At 41.2% G+C, this 12,075-nt stretch overlaps 1 non-coding gene across 1 annotated transcript; it reads left to right on the forward strand.

Annotated features, from left to right (window-relative positions):
* The first annotated feature begins 8,166 nt into the window (after positions 1–8,166).
* LOC130984238 (small nucleolar RNA R71) lies at positions 8,167–8,274 on the forward strand. The gene has a single exon (XR_009088185.1). It is a non-coding gene; the product is annotated as a small nucleolar RNA R71 (small nucleolar RNA).
* Positions 8,275–12,075: the final 3,801 nt, after the last annotated feature.

Below are 12,075 nucleotides of genomic sequence, written 5' to 3' on the forward strand. Positions count from 1 at the left end.
AAATCAATTGAGGTGCCCTATAGATAGAAATCTTGAAAAATTTTATTATTTTGACTAAGCTTATTGTGTATATGTATGCGAAAATAGGAAAATGCAAGTAAAAATCCTAAAATCCTAGAATGAAATGCAAAAGTGTTGGGATTAGAAATTTGTCACCCAAAATCGCCGACCGGTCGGACGACCTCTCCACACTTAAAAGTTTGCACCGTCCTCGGTGCACTCAAAGATGAGCAAGGGGGTATGGCGACTCTCTGGATTGCTGCGTGTTCTTAGTCTTGCTTCCATTATTTTTGCTTGCGGTGCATTGTTCATGAAAAACAAAAATATAACACCATAAGATGAGAAGATGTAAAAGCAAGGAAGCATACATTGTTGGAATGAGGTAATAATCACTAGGAATGAGTGAGTGAATTAGTGTGACATTAGTGACAAATAGGTGTGAATTCTAAATTGCGCGCCTTTAAGAACACACACTAGCATAAAAGGGCGATGTCACAAAAGAAGCATGCACTTCACTTATCCTAGTGTGCTTGAGATGCTTTAAGTAAACTTGTAAGGTAAAACAAGTATTAAAGAAGCATGAAAGCATTCAAGCTAAGCCTATGGATGCATATGATCATGAAATACAATGCATTAGAATAAATGCACAACATCCATCAAGAAATTGCCCACTCAAAGAGAGAGTTCAAATCACATGGTGGCTAGCTACAACATGCAATTCAAAAGAGTTACAATCTCAAAGGCAATTCTCATCACTTGGTATTCTTAAAAAGTAAGCATGAAGAACTTAAAACCAAGTAACAAAATATAACCTCAACAATAGAATCCAACAAAGATTATCTAAAAACATTCATGCTAAAATAGCATTTAGGCAATAAGGGGCAGCAATGTATAGTAAACAAAGTCAATAATCCAACACTAATGATAAAAAAAGAGAAAATAAAATGAAAACTAAACTAAAACTAACAAATCAACTAACTAACTAACTAATTAAATAACTAAAATAAATGGTTATCCACGGTGTTTGGAAGTGTTGGATGAGAGGTAGGAGGAGGGAAGAAGAAAGGAGAAGGAAAGAAATAGAAAGAGGAGAAGAAACAAAATGTGGTGAAGGAAGGAAATCCGCGCGTACGCACGCATGGCGCGCGAGCGCGGATGGTGGTGTAATGGATTCGGCGCGTACGCGTTGATGGCTTATTCCGAGAGTGGTGCGTACGCGTCATGTGCGTGAGCGCGCAAATAGGTTTGTGCCAAAGGCACAACGTTGGCGCGGCGTAGGCACAACTCTCGGGTCAATGTATGGAAGGTGAAACTTCTCAATCCACCCGTACGCACGCATGGCGCGCCCGCGTGGATGGTCCAAAACGCTTGATGCACGCGTACGCACGCAGTGCGCGTATGTGTGGATGTTGCTCTATTTTTTCAAAAAAATTTGCTATGTTTTTGCACCAATCCAAGCATTCCAAACCTCCAAACAGCTACCAAAAATACTATAAAACCTTATTTAACATACTAAACTACCAATTAAACTCATCAAATCAATCAAAACAAGAATTTAAACTAATTCTACCAATATGTACAAAAAGAGAAAATGAAAAGAAGTTACCATGGTGGGGTGTCTCCCACCTAGCACTTTTGTTTATTGTCCTTAAGTTGGACTTATGGGGAGCTTCTTATCAAGGTGGCTTGTGCTTGTACTCATCTTGGAACTTCCACCATTGCTTGGACTTCCAATAAGCTCCATCATTCAAGATTAATATCTCCAAGCTTTGATGGAGTTCTTCACAAACCATGGGCTCCCAATGTTGATCCTCAGGTGTTCCCGGATCCCATATTTTGTCTTCACACCCATCTCCAAGTTGATTATTGGTGCGCGAAATTGTGAACAATATTTTTTCACAACTCTCATAATCCCTGGTCATGAACTCCAAAAACTTGGTAGTTCAATTCCATGGCATTACACAACTTCGCACAACTAACCAGCAAGTGCACTGGGTCGTCCAAGTAATACCTTACGTGAGTAAGGGTCGATCCCACGGAGATTGTTAGCATTGAAGCAAGCTATGGTCATCTTGTAAATCTTAGTCAGGCAAACTCAAATGTATATGATGATGAACGAAAATAATATAAAGATAAGGATAGTGATACTTATGTATATCATTGGTGTAAGAGCTTCAGACAAGCGTATGAAGATGCCTTCCCTTCCGTCTCTCTGCTTTCCTACTGCCTTCATCCAATCCTTCTTACTCCTTTCCATGGCAAGCTCGTGTAGGGTTTCACTGTTGTCAGCAGCTACCTCCCATCCGCGCAGTGAAAGCTAATGCACACACTCTGTCACAGTGCTGCCAATCACCGGTTTGGTTCCCTCCCCTACCGGAATAGAATCACTCTTTTGCGTCTGTCACTAACGCCCAGTAGGTTACAGGTTTGAAGCACGTCACAGTCATTCAATCATTGAATCCTACTCAGAATACCACAGACAAGGTTAGACCTTCCGGATTCTCTTGAATGCCGCCATCAGGTCCTGCCTATACCACGAAGACTCTGATCTCACGGAATGGTTGGCTCGTTTGTCAGGCGAGCACTCGGTTGTCAGGCGATCAACCATGCATCGTGCAATCAGGAATCCAAGAGATATTCACTAAGCCTCAGATGCGTGTAGAACAAGAATGGTTGTCAGTCACCTTGTTCATGAGTGAGAATGGTGATGGGCGTCAATCATCACCTTCATCATGTTGAAGAACAAGTGATATCTTGGATAAAGAACAAGTGTAATTGAATGGAAGAACAATAGTAATTGCATTAATACTCGAGGTACAGCAGAGCTCCACACCTTAATCTATGGTGTGTAGAAACTCCACCGTTGAAAATACATAAGCATAAGGTCTAGGCATGGCCGAATGGCCCGCCTCTCTAAGATAGCATAAAACAAAGATAGCTACCAAAAGTCTCTAAAAAGCCCTTTAATACAATAGTAAAAGGTCCTACTTATAGAAAACTAGTACATAGATGAGTAAATGACATAAAAATCCACTTCCGGGCCCACTTGGTGTGTGCTTGGGCTGAGCAATGAAGCAATTTCGTGTAGAGACTCTCCTTGGAGTTAAACGCCAGCTTTGGTGCCAGTTTGGGCGTTTAACTCCCATTTGGGTGCCAGTTCCGGCGTTTAACGCTGGAATTTCTTGAGGTGACTTTGAATGCCGATTTGGGCCATCAAATCTTGGGCAAAGTATGGACTATTATATATTGCTGGAAAGCCCAGGATGTCTACTTTCCAACGCCGTTGAGAGCGCGCCAATTGGGCTTCTGTAGCTCCAGAAAATCCACTTCGAGTGCAGGGAGGTCAGAATCCAACAGCATCTGCAGTCCTTTTGAGTCTCTGAATCAGATTTTTGCTCAGGTCCCTCAATTTCAGCCAGAAAATACCTGAAATCACAGAAAACCACACAAACTCATAGTAAAGTCCAGAAAAGTGAATTTTAACTAAAAACTAATAAAAATATACTAAAAACTAACTAGATCATACTAAAAATATACTAAAAACAATGCCAAAAAGCATACAAATTATCCGCTCATCACAACACCAAACTTAAATTGTTGCTTGTCCCCAAGCAACTGAAAGTCAAATAAGATAAAAAGAAGAGAATATGCAATGAACTCCAAAAACATCTATGAAGATCAGTATCAATTAGATGAGCGGGGCTTTCAACTTTTTGCCTCTGAACAGTTTTGGCATCTCACTCTATCCCTTGTAATTCAGAATGATTGGCTTCTTTAGGAACTCAGAATCCAGATAGTGTTAATGATTCTCCTAGTGAAGTATGATGATTCTTGAACATAGCTATTTCTTGAGTCTTGGCCGTGGCCCAAAGCACTCTGTCTTCCAGTATTACCACCGGATACATACATGCCACAGACACATAATTGGGTGAACCTTTTCAGATTGTGACTCAGCTTTGCTAGAGTCCCCAATTAGAGGTGTCCAGGGTTCTTAAGCACACTCTTATTACCTTGGATCACAACTTTATTTCTTTCTTTTTCTTTCTTTCTTTTTTTTTTCGGTTTTTTTTTTCTTTTGCTTTTTCTTGCTTCAAGAATCATTTTTAATGATTTTTCAGATCCTCAGTAACATGTCTCCTTTTTCATCATTCTTTCAAGAGCCAACATTCATGAACCACAAATTCAAAAGACATATGCACTGTTCAAGCATACATTCAGAGAACAAAAGTGTTGCCACCACATCAAAATAATTAAACTATTATAAAATTCAGAATTCATGCAACTCTTTCCTTTTCAATTAAGCACGTTTTTATTTAAGAGAGGTGATGGATTCATAGGACATTCATAACTTTAAGGCATAGACACTAAGACACTAATGATCACAAGACACAAACATGGATAAACATAAGCACAAAAATTCGAAAAACAGAAGAATAAAGAACAAGGAAATCAAGGAACGGGTCCACCTTAGTGATGGCGGCTCTTCCTTCTTCTTGAAGGTCCTATGGAGTGCTTGAGCTCCTCAATGTCTCTTCCTTGTCTTTGTTGCTCCTCCCTCATGATTCTTTGGTCTTCTTTAATTTCATGGAGGAGAATGGAGTGTTCTTGATGCTCCACCCTTAGTTGTCCCATGTTGGAACTCAATTCTCCTAGGGAGGTGTTTAGTTGCTCCCAATAGTTCTGTGGAGGAAAGTGCATCCCTTGAGGTATCTCAGGGATTTCTTGATGAGAGGGGTCTCTTGTGTACTCCATCCTTTTCTTGGTGATGGGCTTGTCCTCATCAATGGGGGTATCTCCTTCTATGTCAACTCCAACTGAATAACAGAGGTGACAGATGAGATGAGGGAAGGCTAATCTTGCCAAAGTGGAGGTCTTGTCCGCCACTTTGTAGAGTTCTTGGGCTATAACCTCATGAACTTCCACTTCTTCTCCAATCATGAAGCTATGGATCATGATGGCCCGGTCTATGGTAACTTCGGACCGGTTGCTAGTGGGAATGATTGAGCGTTGTATGAACTCTAACCATCCTCTAGCCACGGGCTTGAGGTCATGCCTTCTCAATTGAACCGGCTTTCCTCTTGAATCTTGCTTCCATTGTGCGCCCTCTTCACATATGACTGTGAGGACTTGGTCCAACCTTTGATCAAAGTTGACCCTTCTAGTGTAAGGATGCTCATCTCCTTGCATCATAGGCAAGTTGAACGCCACCCTCACACTCTCCGGACTAAAATCCAAGTATTTCCCCCGAACCATAGTGAGATAATTCTTTGGATTCGGGTTCACACTTTGGTCATGGTTCTTGGTGATCCATGCATTGGCATAGAACTCTTGAACCATCAAGATTCCGACTTGTTGAATGGGGTTGGTAAGTACTTCCCAACCTTTTCTTCGGATCTCATGGCGGATCTCCGGATATTCACCCTTTTTGAGTGAAAAGGGGACTTCGGGGATCACCTTCTTCAAGGCCACAACTTCATAGAAGTGGTCTTGATGCACCCTTGAGAGGAATCTATCCATCTCCCATGACTCGGAGGTGGAGGCTTTTGCCTTCCCTTTCCTCTTTTTAGAGGTTTCTCCGGCCTTGGATGCCATAAATGGTTATGGAAAACGAAAAAGCAACGCTTTTACCACACCAAACTTAAAATGTTTGCTCGTCCTCGAGCAAAAGAAGAAAGAAGAGAGTAGAAGAAGAAGAAATGAAGAAGAGGGAGATGGTGGTGTGTTCGGCCAAAGAGGGGGAGAAGTGGTATTTAGGTTGTGTGAAAATGAAGGGTTGAAGAAGGGTATATATAGGAGAGAGGGGGGGGGGGTAATGGTTCGGCCATTATGGGTGGGTTTGGGAGGGAAAGTGGTTTGAATTTGAAGGGTGAGGTTGGTGGGGATTTATGAAGGATGGATGTGAGTGGTGAAGAGAAAGATGGGATTTGATAGCTGAAGGGTTTTTGGGGAAGAGGTGTTGAGGTGATTGGTGAATGGGGGAAGAAGAGAGAGGGTGATGGTAGGGTGGGTGTGGGTCCTGTGGGGTCCACAGATCTTGTGGTGTCAAGGAAAAGTCATCCCTGCACCAAATGGCATCAAAATTCACGTTTTGAGCCATTTCTGACGTTAAACGCCGGGCTGGTGCCCATTCCTGGCGTTTAACGCCAGGTTCTAGCCCTTTTCTGGCGTTTAACGCCAGTCTGGTGCCCCTTTCTGGCGTTAAACGCCCAGAATGGTGCCAGACTGGGCGTTAAACGCCCAACTGCTAGGCTTACTGGCGTTTAAACGCCAGCAGCTTCTTCCTCCAGGGTGTGCTGTTTTTCTTCCTGTTTTTCATTCTGTTTTTGCTTTTTTCATTGTTTTTGTGACTTCTTATGATCATCAACCTACAAAAAAGATAAAATAACAAAAGGAAATAGTTAACTATAAAACATTGGGTTGCCTCCCAACAAGCGCTTCTTTAATGTCATTAGCTTGACAGAGGACTCTCATGGAGCCTCAGAAATACTCAGAACCGTGTTGGAACCTCCCAACACCAAACTTAGAGTTTGAATGTGGGGGTTCAACACCAAACTTAGAGTTTGGTTGTGGCCTCCCAACACCAAACTTAGAGTTTGACTGTGGGGGCTCTGCTTGGCTCTGTTTTGAGAGAAGCTCTTCATGCTTCCTCTCCATGATGATAGAGGGATGTCCTTGGGCCTTAAACACCAAGGATTCTCCATTCACTTGAATGATCAACTCTCCTCTATCAACATCAATCACAGCTTTTGCTGTGGCTAGGAAGGGTCTGCCAAGGATGATGGATTCATCCATGCACTTCCCAGTCTCTAGGACTATGAAATCAGTAGGGATGTAATGGCCTTCAATCTTCACCAAAACATTCTCTACAAGTCCATGAGCTTGTTTTCTTGAATTGTCTGCCATCTCTAATGAGATTCTTGCAGCTTGCACCTCAAAGATTCCTAATTTCTCCATTACAGAGAGGGGCATGAGGTTTACACTTGACCCTAAGTCACACAAGGCCTTCTTGAAGGTCATGGTGCCTATGGTACAAGGTATAGAAAACTTCCCAGGATCCTGCCTCTTTTGAGGCAGTTTCTGCCTAGACAAGTCATCCAGTTCTTTGGTGAGCAAGGGAGGTTCATCCTCCCAAGTCTCATTTCCAAATAACTTGTCATTTAGTTTCATGATTGCTCCAAGGTATTTAGCAACTTGCTCTTCAGTGACATACTCATCTTCTTCAGAGGAAGAATACTCATCAGAGCTCATGAATGGCAGAAGTAAGTCCAATGGAATCTCTATGGTCTCAATTTGAGCCTCAGATTCCCATGGTTCCTCATTGGGGAACTCAGAGGAGGTTAGTGCACGCCCACTGAGGTCTTCCTCAGTGGCGTCCTCCTCCTCTCTTTCTTCTCCATATTCGGCCATGTCTATGGCTTTGCACTCTCCCTTTGGATTTTCTTCTGTATTACTTGGGAGAGTGCTAGGAGGGAGTTCAGTAACTTTCTTGCTCAGCTGACCCACTTGTCCTTCCAAATTTCTGATGGAGGACCTTGTTTCATTCATGAAACTTTGAGTGGTCTTTATTAGATCAGAGACCATTGTTGCTAAGTCAGAAGTATTCTGCTTAGAACTCTCTGTCTGTTGCTGAGAAGATGATGGAAAAGGCTTGCTATTGCTAAACCTGTTTCTTCCACCATTATTGTTATTGAAACCTTGTTGAGGTCTCTCTTGATTCTTCCATGAGAGGTTTGGGTGATTTCTCCATGAAGAATTATAGGTGTTTCCATAGGGTTCTCCTAGGTAATTCACCTCTTCCATGGAAGGGTTCTCAGGATCATAAGCTTCTTCCTCAGATGAAGCATCCTTAGTACTGTTTGGTGCATTTTGCATTCCAGACAGACTTTGAGAAATCAAATTGACTTGTTGAGTCAATATCTTGTTCTGAGCCAATATGGCATTCAGAGTATCAATCTCAAGAACTCCTTTCTTCTGACTAGTCCCATTGTTCACAGGATTCCTTTCAGAAGTGTACATGAATTGGTTATTTGCAACCATTTCAATCAATTCTTGAGCTTCTGCAGGCATCTTCTTCAGATGAAGAGATCCTCCTGCAGAGCTATCCAAAGACATCTTGGATAGTTCAGAGAGACCATCACAGAAAATACCTATGATGCTCCATTCAGAAAGCATGTCTGAGGGACATCTTCTGATTAATTGTTTGTATCTTTCCCAAGCTTCATAGAGGGATTCTCCATCCTTCTGTCTGAAGGTTTGGACTTCCACTCTAAGCTTACTCCATCTTTGTGGTGGAAAGAACTTTGCCAAGAAGGCATTGACTAGCTTTTCCCAAGAGTCCAGGCTTTCTTTAGGTTGAGAATCCAACCATATTCTAGCTCTGTCTCTTACAGCAAAAGGGAATAGCATCAGTCTGTAGACCTCAGGGTTAACCCCATTAGTCTTGACTGTGTCACAGATTTGCAAGAATTCAGCTAAGAACTGATGAGGATCTTCCATTGGAAGTCCATGGAACTTGTAATTCTGTTGCATTAGAGAAACTAATTGAGGCTTAAGCTCAAAGTTGTTTGCTCCAATGGCAGGGATAGAGATGCTTCTCCCATAAAAATCAGGAGTAGGTGCAGTAAAGTCACCCAGCACCTTCCTTGCATTGTTGGCATTGTTGTTGTTTTCGGCTGCCATGGGTTCTTCTTCCTTGAAGAATTTGGTCAGGTCCTCAACAGAGAGTTGTGCTCTAGCTTCTCTTAGCTTTCGCTTCAAGGTTCTCTCAGGCTCAGGATCAGCTTCAACAAGAATGCCTTTGTCTCTGCTCCTGCTCATATGAAAGAGAAGAGAAAAAGAAACTGTGGAATCCTCTATGTCACAGTATAGAGATTCCTTGAAGTGTCAGAGGAAAATAGAAATAGTAAGAAGAAGGAGAAGAAGAATTCGAACTTTAATTAGATAAGGTTTGAATTGTGCATTTAGAAGGAGTGGTACTCCATAAATAGAAGGATGTGGGAAGGAGGGAAGAAGATTTTCGAAAATTCATAGTGAAAAAGAAATCAAGTGATTTTTGAAAAAGATTTTGAAATTAGAAATTAAAAAGATTTGATTGAAAACTATTTTGGAAAAGATGTGGTTAAGAAGATATGATTGGTTTAAAAAAATGTGATTGAGAAAATATGATTTGAAAACAATTTTAAAAGTTATGATTTGAAAACAATTTGAAAAGATGTGATTTTAAAAATTAATGACTTGCCTAACAAGAAAAGATATGATTCAAACATAAAACCTTTCTTAATAGAAAAGGCAAGAAATGTTCAATCAAATCATTAATTGTTAGTAAGTATCTTTGAAAAAGGAAAGAAATTGATTTTGAAAACATTTGATTGAAAAGATATGATTTGAAAAAGATTTGGTTTTGAAAAACTTTGAAAACTTGAAAAAAATTGATTTTGAAAACAAAATCTTCCTCCTAGCACCATCCTGGCGTTAAACGCCCAGAATGGTATACATTCTGGCGTTTAACGCCCAAAATGCACCCTTTTTGGGCGTTAAACGCCCAACCAGGTGCCCTGGCTGGCGTTTAAACGCCAGTCTGCCTTCTTCACTGGGCATTTTTGAATGCTCAGCTTTTTCTGTATAATTCCTCTGCAGTGTGTTCTGAATCTTCAATTCTTTGTATCATTGACTTGAAAAGACACAAATTAAAAATATTTTTGGATTTTTTTAATAATCAAAATGCAACAGGAATCAATTAACAATGCATGCAAGACACCAAACTTAGCAGTTTGTGTGCTACTGACACTATATGAGACACATGAACACTCAAGTCAATAGAATTTAAAGATCAAAACAAGAAATATATGCATGGATTCGAAAAATGTAACAAAAACATGCATTTGACACCAAACTTAAGATGAGACACTAGACTAAAGCAAGAAACATCAAATATTTTTGGTTTTTTTTATGATTTTGTAAATTTTTTTTTTGTATTTTTCGAAAATTAAGTGGGAAAAGGTATCAAAATTCTTAATGAGAATTCCAGGAATCAGTGCAATGCTAGTCTAAGACTCCGGTCCAGGAATTAGACATGGCTTCACAGCCAGCCAAGCTTTCAAGGAAAGCTTCGGTCCAAAACACTAGACATGACCAAAGGTCAGCCAAGCCTTAGCAGATCACTGCTTCCAAAAGCAAAATTGATGAAAATCAACACGCTCTTGTGGTGATAAGTTGAAACCTCGGTCCAATCAGATTAGACATGGCTTCTCAGCCAGCCAGATTTCAACAAATCATCATGAAACTCTAGAATTCATCTTCAAGAATTTCGAAAAAAAATAAATACCTAATCTAAGCAACAAGATGAACCGTCAGTTGTCCAAACTAGAACAATCCCAGGCATTGTTACCAAAAGCTTGCTCAAAACTTGAACAATCCCCGGCAACGGCGCCAAAAACTTGGTGCGCGAAATTGTGAACAATATTTTTTCACAACTCTCATAATCCCTGGTCATGAACTCCAAAAACTTGGTAGTTCAATTCCATGGCATTACACAACTTCGCACAACTAACCAGCAAGTGCACTGGGTCGTCCAAGTAATACCTTACGTGAGTAAGGGTCGATCCCACGGAGATTGTTAGCATTGAAGCAAGCTATGGTCATCTTGTAAATCTTAGTCAGGCAAACTCAAATGTATATGATGATGAACGAAAATAATATAAAGATAAGGATAGTGATACTTATGTATATCATTGGTGTAAGAGCTTCAGACAAGCGTATGAAGATGCCTTCCCTTCCGTCTCTCTGCTTTCCTACTGCCTTCATCCAATCCTTCTTACTCCTTTCCATGGCAAGCTCGTGTAGGGTTTCACTGTTGTCAGCAGCTACCTCCCATCCGCGCAGTGAAAGCTAATGCACACACTCTGTCACAGTGCTGCCAATCACCGGTTTGGTTCCCTCCCCTACCGGAATAGAATCACTCTTTTGCGTCTGTCACTAACGCCCAGTAGGTTACAGGTTTGAAGCACGTCACAGTCATTCAATCATTGAATCCTACTCAGAATACCACAGACAAGGTTAGACCTTCCGGATTCTCTTGAATGCCGCCATCAGGTCCTGCCTATACCACGAAGACTCTGATCTCACGGAATGGTTGGCTCGTTTGTCAGGCGAGTACTCGGTTGTCAGGCGATCAACCATGCATCGTGCAATCAGGAATCTAAGAGATATTCACTAAGCCTCAGATGCGTGTAGAACAAGAATGGTTGTCAGTCACCTTGTTCATGAGTGAGAATGGTGATGGGCGTCAATCATCACCTTCATCATGTTGAAGAACAAGTGATATCTTGGATAAAGAACAAGTGTAATTGAATGGAAGAACAATAGTAATTGCATTAATACTCGAGGTACAGCAGAGCTCCACACCTTAATCTATGGTGTGTAGAAACTCCACCGTTGAAAATACATAAGCATAAGGTCTAGGCATGGCCGAATGGCCAGCCTCTCTAAGATAGCATAAAACAAAGATAGCTACCAAAAGTCTCTAAAAAGCCCTTTAATACAATAGTAAAAGGTCCTACTTATAGAAAACTAGTACATAGATGAGTAAATGACATAAAAATCCACTTCCGGGCCCACTTGGTGTGTGCTTGGGCTGAGCAATGAAGCAATTTCGTGTAGAGACTCTCCTTGGAGTTAAACGCCAGCTTTGGTGCCAGTTTGGGCGTTTAACTCCCATTTGGGTGCCAGTTCCGGCGTTTAACGCTGGAATTTCTTGAGGTGACTTTGAATGCCGGTTTGGGCCATCAAATCTTGGGCAAAGTATGGACTATTATATATTGCTGGAAAGCCCAGGATGTCTACTTTCCAACGCCGTTGAGAGCGCGCCAATTGGGCTTCTGTAGCTCCAGAAAATCCACTTCGAGTGCAGGGAGGTCAGAATCCAACAGCATCTGCAGTCCTTTTGAGTCTCTGAATCAGATTTTTGCTCAGGTCCCTCAATTTCAGCCAGAAAATACCTGAAATCACAGAAAAACACACAAACTCATAGTAAAGTCCAGAAAAGTGAATTTTAACTAAAAACTAATAAAAATATAC

This window comes from Arachis stenosperma, chromosome 5 (assembly GCF_014773155.1).
Source record: "Arachis stenosperma cultivar V10309 chromosome 5, arast.V10309.gnm1.PFL2, whole genome shotgun sequence".
Taxonomy (NCBI): Eukaryota; Viridiplantae; Streptophyta; class Magnoliopsida; order Fabales; family Fabaceae; genus Arachis; species Arachis stenosperma.